The sequence below is a fragment of the Dendrobium catenatum genome, unplaced genomic scaffold (assembly GCF_001605985.2).
Source record: "Dendrobium catenatum unplaced genomic scaffold, ASM160598v2 fragScaff_scaffold_542, whole genome shotgun sequence".
NCBI classification, from domain to species: domain Eukaryota; kingdom Viridiplantae; phylum Streptophyta; class Magnoliopsida; order Asparagales; family Orchidaceae; genus Dendrobium; species Dendrobium catenatum.
The window spans coordinates 2,240,277-2,248,042 of record NW_021319004.1 but is presented as its reverse complement, the minus strand read 5'-3'; the positions used below and the strand labels follow the sequence as shown (position 1 = coordinate 2,248,042).

General features: G+C 35.6%; 1 protein-coding gene and 1 long non-coding RNA gene across 3 annotated transcripts in view; both read right to left on the bottom strand.

Moving 5' to 3' along the window:
• The window catches only part of LOC110099321 (chloride channel protein CLC-f), a 31,420-nt gene that overhangs the window by 5,874 nt on the left and 17,780 nt on the right, over positions 1 to 7,766 (bottom strand). The gene's annotated exons all lie outside the window — the stretch shown is intronic.
• LOC114579594 lies at positions 7,133 to 7,728 on the bottom strand. The gene is made up of 2 exons (XR_003700663.1): positions 7,534 to 7,728; positions 7,133 to 7,369 (listed from the first exon to the last, which is right to left on the bottom strand). It is a non-coding gene; the product is annotated as an uncharacterized LOC114579594 (long non-coding RNA).

The following is a 7,766-nucleotide window of genomic DNA, read 5'->3' as shown; positions in this document are numbered from 1 at the left end:
CTAAAGTAAAAAGATATGGACTTAAGACTGATCCTTGATGTAATACAATCGAAATAGGAAAATACTTGGTCAACCCACCTTGTGTTTGAACATAAGTAATAGCTCATCCATATCTTTAATGATTTGAATAAAAGCGTTATTAACTCCTTTCTTTTTAAGAACTCTCCATAGCACTTCTCTGGAAACTTTATCATATGCTTTCTCTAAATCAATAAATATCATCAGTAAATCCTCCTTATTCTCTCTAAATTTCTCCATCAAACTTCACAATAAATGTATGGCTTCCATAGTAGACCTACCCGGTATGAATCCAAAGTGATTTTGAGAAACATTAGAATCACACCGCAACCTACGCTCCATAACTCACTCCTATAGTTTTAAAGTATGACACATTAACTTAATTCCTTCATAATTCGCACACTCCTATGCATCACATTTATTCTTAAAAATAGAAATTAACACACTCAATCTCCACTGATCTGGTATCTTTTTGGTCTTCAAAATATTATTAAAAAGTTTAGTAAGCCAAGAAATTTCTTCATCTCCTAAGCATTTCCACATCTCTATTGGAATACCATCAGGTCCAACAGCTTTTACACACTTCATTCTCTTTAAAGCCTCTATAACTTCGGTTTTACCAATACGCCGATAAAAATAAAAATCTTTATTTTCATTTAGGGTGCTAAAGTCACTAAAGTCAATCGTATTTCACAATCTTATTAAAAAGTTTAGCAAAATATCTCATCCACCTTTGTTGAATATCATCTTCTAAGAGAAGTACTTTTTGATCTTCATCCTTAATACACTTCACTTGAACTAAATCCTTAATACTCATATCTCTTTGTTTGGCTAACTTATACATATATATATATATATTTCTTCCTCCTTAATATCTAATATATTATATAAATCATTAAAAGCTAAGCTCTTTGCATAGCGAATAGCTTTCTTAGATTCCTTACGAGCCTCTTTATAGCTTTCCCAATTATTCAAATTTTTATATCTAAATTAATTTTTATAATAAATCTTCTTTATTTTTATTTTTTCTTGCACATTAGAATTCCACCACCAACTATTTTTACTATTAGAATTTTTTCCCTTTAAAACTCCAAGCACATCTTTTGCAATAATATTAATATCACTAGCCATTTTTTTTATATAACATTAGCATCCTCATGCACAGAAAAAATCTTAAGATCAAAATCTTATTCTCAAAAATATTTTTGTTAATATTCTTTAAATGTCCCCATCTAATCCTAAAAAATTATTTTACTTTATTTTTTATTTTATGCCCCTTTATCTTAAAATCCAAAACTAATAATCGATTTTGGGTAAATAAATTTTCACTTGAAATAATTTTACAATCTTTACAATCTAAACAATCTAATTTTCTTATAAGAAAATAATCAATCTATGTTTTATTATATCCATTTTTATAAGTGATAAGATACTCATCTCTTTTCTTAAATAAGGTATTAGCTATTAAAAAATTATAAGCTAAAGAAAAATCTAATATGATCTTACCGCCTTCATTTGTCATTCCAAACTCATGGCCAACATTAATGCTTTTAAAATCATCTACCTCTCTACCAACATGTCAATTTAAGTATCCTCCAATAAAAACTTCTTCTTCAAGAGATATCTTTTATATTAATTTTTCTAAGTCATTCCAAAATTTTAATTTTGAACTCATATCAAAACCTACTTGAAAAGCATAAGCACTTATAATATTAATAATCTTTGCATCAACAATAATCTTTAAAGTTATAATTCTATCTCCAATTATGTTAATTTGTATAACATCATCATTCAAACTCTTATCTATAATCACACATATATCATTTCTGGTACGACTTTTATCCAAATACCATAGTTTATATCCTAAACTATTAATCTCCTTGGCCTTCTCTCCAATTCATTTAGTTTCCTGAATGCATAGAATATTTATCTTCCTATGAATCATAATATTTATTAATTCCATTAATTTTCCTGTAAGGGAGCCTATTTTTCAAGTTCCTATTCTAATTTTAATTTCATGGAATAGTTTATTTTCCCACATCCGTCCTTAATATGGGAACCCTTGCCTATTTAACACTGCACCCGGGCATCGGTGCAGTGGCCCTTACACACTTGTCGCTGTATTTAGGCCATATAGTACGTCGCTTCCAAGGGACGCCCTAGCATTAACCTAATTTTTTTAAAGACATTAGTAATAAGATGATGCATGCAAATGAGTAGAAAAAAATTTAATCCTATGATTAGATTATTTCCCCAAAAAAAATCTTTTGATTTATTCTGTTATGGCCGCAGGCCAAGGGAGGTTGGTTAGGCCGGCCTAGCAGGTGGGGGGGTGGGGGGGGGGGGTGGGGTGGGGGGGGGGGGGGGGGGGGGGGGGGGGGGGGGGGGGGGCAGAACCTTGAACAAAATTCATGGAGATTTTGATTTTGCCCCCCCACCCCTTTGTGGGCCCAGCAAAGCAATAATTTATTATGATAGGAGAGGAATTAATTAAGAAAAGATTTCCTATTTGAATTCGAATGTGAGAGGAAAATTTATAAGGAAAGGGGGCTCACTATGATCAATCATAACGTAAAAAAAAAAAGGAAAGGGGGCTAATTTGGAGGAGATTAATTATGAAATGTTTCCTAATTAAAAAGGATTGATTTGAAGGAGATTAATTAGGAGATGCTTCCTACTTGAAGAGGGCTGATTTGAGGCATGATTTGGAGGAGATTAATTATGAGATGTTTCCTAAATAAAGAGGGTAGATTTAGGTTGATTTGGGAAAGAATTAGGGGAGGGATGTTTTGGAATTTGCTATGTTTTGTAAGCTTTAAATAAGTTGTTTACCCTAGAATTCAGTTTTATGCTTGATTTTGCTGGAATTATTTTTGCTTAGGTTGAGTGGGCTCTAGCTGATGGCTAGGGATTTGGGAGAGCCGGATCTTCCTCTCAAATTGAAGATCCAACTGTATCTGGCTATCTTCTTTTATATATCTTGTAAAAAAATAGTTTTGATGTGTTTTTCTTCCTAATTTCATATTGTCGTTCACTGATTTCGAAGAAATTGCATCTACTTCGTATCAAATTGGTATCAGAGCTCTTTCTTGGGCGAAAAAATAAGATGTTTTCATTGTTTTTGCAATTGGAGCCAAGATCCAATTAATTGCAGTAAAAAAGATGGAAGCATTGGACGACGAGGTGGAGCAATTCAAAACCAGCATGGAGAAGTTCTCTACCATAAAAGAAAGATTTTCATCTATGGAAAACTGAATGGAAAGGGCATTTAGGGCACGATCAACAAAAAAATCAAGGCTCCACCTCCCCCTTTGCCTACATCAAATAGTAAGGGCATTTAGGGCACGATCAACAAAAAAATATCATGTGCTATATCTTTTCTTAACAAGAAGGATGAGGCTCAAGAAAGGACCATGATTATGAAAAATAATGCCAGATTGTAACATTTCGGAAACTAATTACTCGATCGCATCATTTTGAAAATGTGGATAATGATAAGGATGAATGTTAACATGCATGGATAAAGAAGGAAGATGAATATGATGGTCGATGGTACATGATGTAGGTAACCCTTGCGGTGGTTGAATAAGTGTTGAAATTTATAAGATAATGTGGAAATGGTAGTAGGAAGAGGCTGAGGGAGAGTATTTAGATAATTGTCCAAAGAGTCAGGTAGTGCAAGATCGATATTTAGGTGATGGGATTGAATAGTGAATAACTGAATGGCTGGGAAATGAGAATGAGGGCATGTAATTGGTTGAAATAAATGGGATTGGAGGATAATTGTGGTTTACCAGAAAGTATAAGTGGATGATTTGATAATTAAATTGCATAGTAAAATCACAATAATTATGTAAATTGATCCTAAGAACAGTAGGTAGCCAATGCATACCTAGGATGCATCGAACCCAAGGATGGAAAGAATGAACAAATCTAAAGTGATTTGATAGCTTTGCATAGTAATTGTGACATTTGGCCATTTAAAAGTACAAAAAAGTAAAAATTACCATTGCCTATTGAAATTTTAAATTGGTTGATGAGTTGAGGAGTAAGAGCAAGCTCAAGGAAAAGATTGACTTGAATAAAATTATGGGTACTTTCTATCAATTAAAATGTGGACCTTTCAATTATTAATAGAGCGTTTAAATGAAAAACAATGAGGATTAAATTGTCTTGCTAATGCATTTAAAATAATTTCAAAAGAAAGATCGAGATTATCATCAATATCAAGAGAAGAGTGAGGGGACTCTATACATTCACTGTCGTCAATGCCAAGTGATAAGTAAAATTTATTTGGACAGCGATGTTGGAGTCCAAATTTTGCATCACAATTAAAACAAAGGCCTTTTTCAAGTCTATATGAAGTTCAGCATGCGAGAGTTTGCAAATTGGGAGGTTAGGTGTTTTATCAATGGCGAGAGGAAGTTGGGCCGAGTGAGTGGGGTTGAGGCTGGATGAGGGTAGGGAGGCAAGAGGTGTAATCTTGGTGGGTGGATAAAAAGGATTTGGTTTTCGCCAAAGTGAGGATGGGTAGAAAAGAAATCTTGAATTTTAAATTTATGTCGTCTAGCGAGTTCCATTGCATCCAAAAGGAAAATAGGTCAAGCAAGTAAAAGTTCTCATTGTAATTCTTGTTTGAGTCCAGAAAATGAAATAACTAACAAGGATAGACTCTAATAGATTGAGAACTTTAAAAGAAAGATTCTCAAAAGAGGTCTGATAACTCAAAACAGATGATTGTTGAGTTAATTTTGAAAGATTTCCATGTAAAATTCTCATAAGAAGAAAGAGCAAATTGTTGTTGTAAAGATAAAAGAAAATTCAACCAAAAAAGAAAATGACCTTTCATCCTAAGCCTTGATAACAAGTAGCAGCAGGACCTTCCAAATGAAAAGAAACGATTCTAACATGATGAACATTAGGAGTATTATGAAAATCGAAGTATTCTTGTGCTTTAACCATCCATGTTTCCACATCAAATCCATTAGAGTGAGTAAGATCGCTTTTCACTGTTTTGAGATAATAAAAACCAAGAGAAACGGGAATCGAATGTGGAGCAGGAAGGGAGCCGACGGATCCAAGAATGCCGGCAGAGGGATCGGGATCTTGATTGCGAGATGAAGGTGGTCGGCTAGTGCATAAGTTGTCAATACGCTTGTCAACGGAGTCCAAGAAGGTTTGAAAGTGTTGGATGGATGTGCCAATGGAAGTGAATAAAATATCAACTTGTAGAGATTTTAGATGTCTGCAAATTGCAAGTCATGATACTTTGTTTTGAGCATAGAACTTCAGCCAAATCAGCATTCTTCATGTTGGGTATGGATAATGCAATTCTTTGATACAAGAATTGGTACCTGTACCAAAAATGAAAAAAAAAGCCCGAGTAGATTGTGTAGAAGAAAGGGAGCAACGAAAACGAAAACGAAAACAGAGAATATGATGTACACTAGAAAAATTACTGTTCTTGTGCCAGCGAAATGCAGGTTGGCGAAAATTCTGGAATCCTTGGTGGTTGCTGAAAAATAATTTGGAAGTAAAATCAAAGGAATGTTGGAAGGATCTTGAGGATCTGGCCAAGTGGTAGAGAATCTTGTGCTGCTGCAAGATCTTGCGGTGAATGGCAGGAAGGAGAAAAGGATTTGGTGGAGGCAAGCTGGCAGTTCTTGAGGCTGAAGGAACTGCAGTTTGCAGCAGGGATGTTGATGAAATCAAAGGCTGCAGTTTATCTTGAAAACGGTGGTTGCAATCTAGTGGTTGAAACCAGCTACAATAAGTGGACAGGTGCTGTTCTTTAAGATCTTGGCTGAGAAGAAGGGTAAGAGACCGCTGTTGGAAGAATTCCCCAAAGAACAAAAGTTTGGCTGATTGGAGGCTGCGGCTGAATGGAAGAAAGTTGCTAATGTAGGCATATGCGGCTAAGAAGAGATGGAGCCAGTAAGCGGAGGTGAGTAGAATGCTGAGAAGGAAAATAGCGGGTTTCTTGGGGCCGTAGGGGGACCCAGATGGCTGGAGTGAGGGTGGGCTGACAGGTGGGAGGCAGAATCTTTGATTGCTGGACTGTTAAAAGACAGAAAAAAATGCTGAAAGAAGAAACCTCTTGCAATGGCATGACGTTAGTGCAACAAGAGCATCATTGATATGCTTCTTGGAGGGCCAAGAAGGAGGGCACGTTTAGAGTAGGTGTATACTCCAAGAGAAACTAGAAGAGTGGGAGAGGAGAGAAATCATAAATTTTCATTCATTCTTCTTTCTTTACAGTAGGGTCTATGTATACTACTTGGATAGATTAAGTTTATAAAATAGGCTTGATCTACCTAGTAAATACCTTAATAAAAATAGGTAGACTTGGTCTATCTTATTTAAAACAACAAAATAAAATAAAGCTTTATTACATATTTGTAGCTCACTTAATTATATTACAAGGTTTGATTTATTTTGGAGATCTTCTTTGGAAAACTTTGATGAATATAGGTTGATTCTCCATATACTTGTCTCTGAAACCAATGAAAATATCACTTTATACAGCTGTGGACATATATTATCTCCATATACTTGTCTCCGAAACCAAAAAACCTCCCATATTGGTTGGTCATCCCACCACCTCTATCACAAAACTCCATTCTTGCTGTCCCCCTAGTCGAAAACACTATTCTACCCCTTATAGGAGCCCTAGGAGGTGGCTCTTAATGAAAGGAGAACTCTTCGTCGAACTCTTCCCATCCGATCTCTTTTCCCTCAAATTTGACCAAGGGAATCCCAATCAAATCTTGATTAGGTTAGCAATTGCACCGTTGGTAGGATTTTAGATCACATCTCCATGAGCTTTCTCATTATCTCCTCCAAAATTTCTGTTATGCCGGTCCAGCTTGGACCGGCTCAACCTGGACCGGCCCAGCCGGTCCAGTTCTACAGGAGGCGGACACAGGGCCGGGCGGAAGAGAGAGGGAGCCAGGGAGTGGGGTCCACTTGCAATTCAAACATGGGTTAAGTGTTTTAGGAGGGAGAAGGAAGGGTAGAGTAGTCCTTTTGCTTTTAATTTGAATTAGATTGTTTTAATAGGGAGTTATGAGGGGATTAGGGTTTCATCTTGATTTTAAATGAGTTTTGTCTTCTAGGTTTTCTTGCTTGGGCTCTTGGCGTTGCCGGAGATTGTTGGAGAGTTGTTCTTCCTCTCGAATTGAAGAACATTGTATCTTGCTTTGGTTTTGTTTGTCTACTAGTGGAATACAATTGTTACTATTGTTTTCCCAACGTTTTCTCCCTATTTTCTCAGTTTTTCCATTGTTTGGTGGTTGTTTTCTATTGAAAACAGCGGAATAATTGTGTTTTGGCGAAGATCCGATATGAATCACTTGGAATATTCAAGTGGTCTCTATCAATTTCCTTTATCTTTGGTTTAGCCCTAGGAATCGCTAATGAAGCTATCGATAGCAAATAAAAGAATTAATTTGCTCCATCTTACTTTCCAATGCCTCATAGATCCCAAAAAAGTTTTTGGATACCAATTTGATACACCTTAGAAATAAAAACAATAAATAAAAGAGAAGAACAGTATAAGAACACAAAGATATAACTGATTTTCTTATTTTTCCTTCAATAATAAAGCAAGATACAATTGATCTACTATTCGAGAGGTAGATCAGCTTTCCCACAAGCTGTAGACACCACTAGGAACTCACAACAAACACTAAGAAAATAAACTCAGCAATATTCTCCCTAAACCATAGACAAACTCCCTCCTGAAGTAG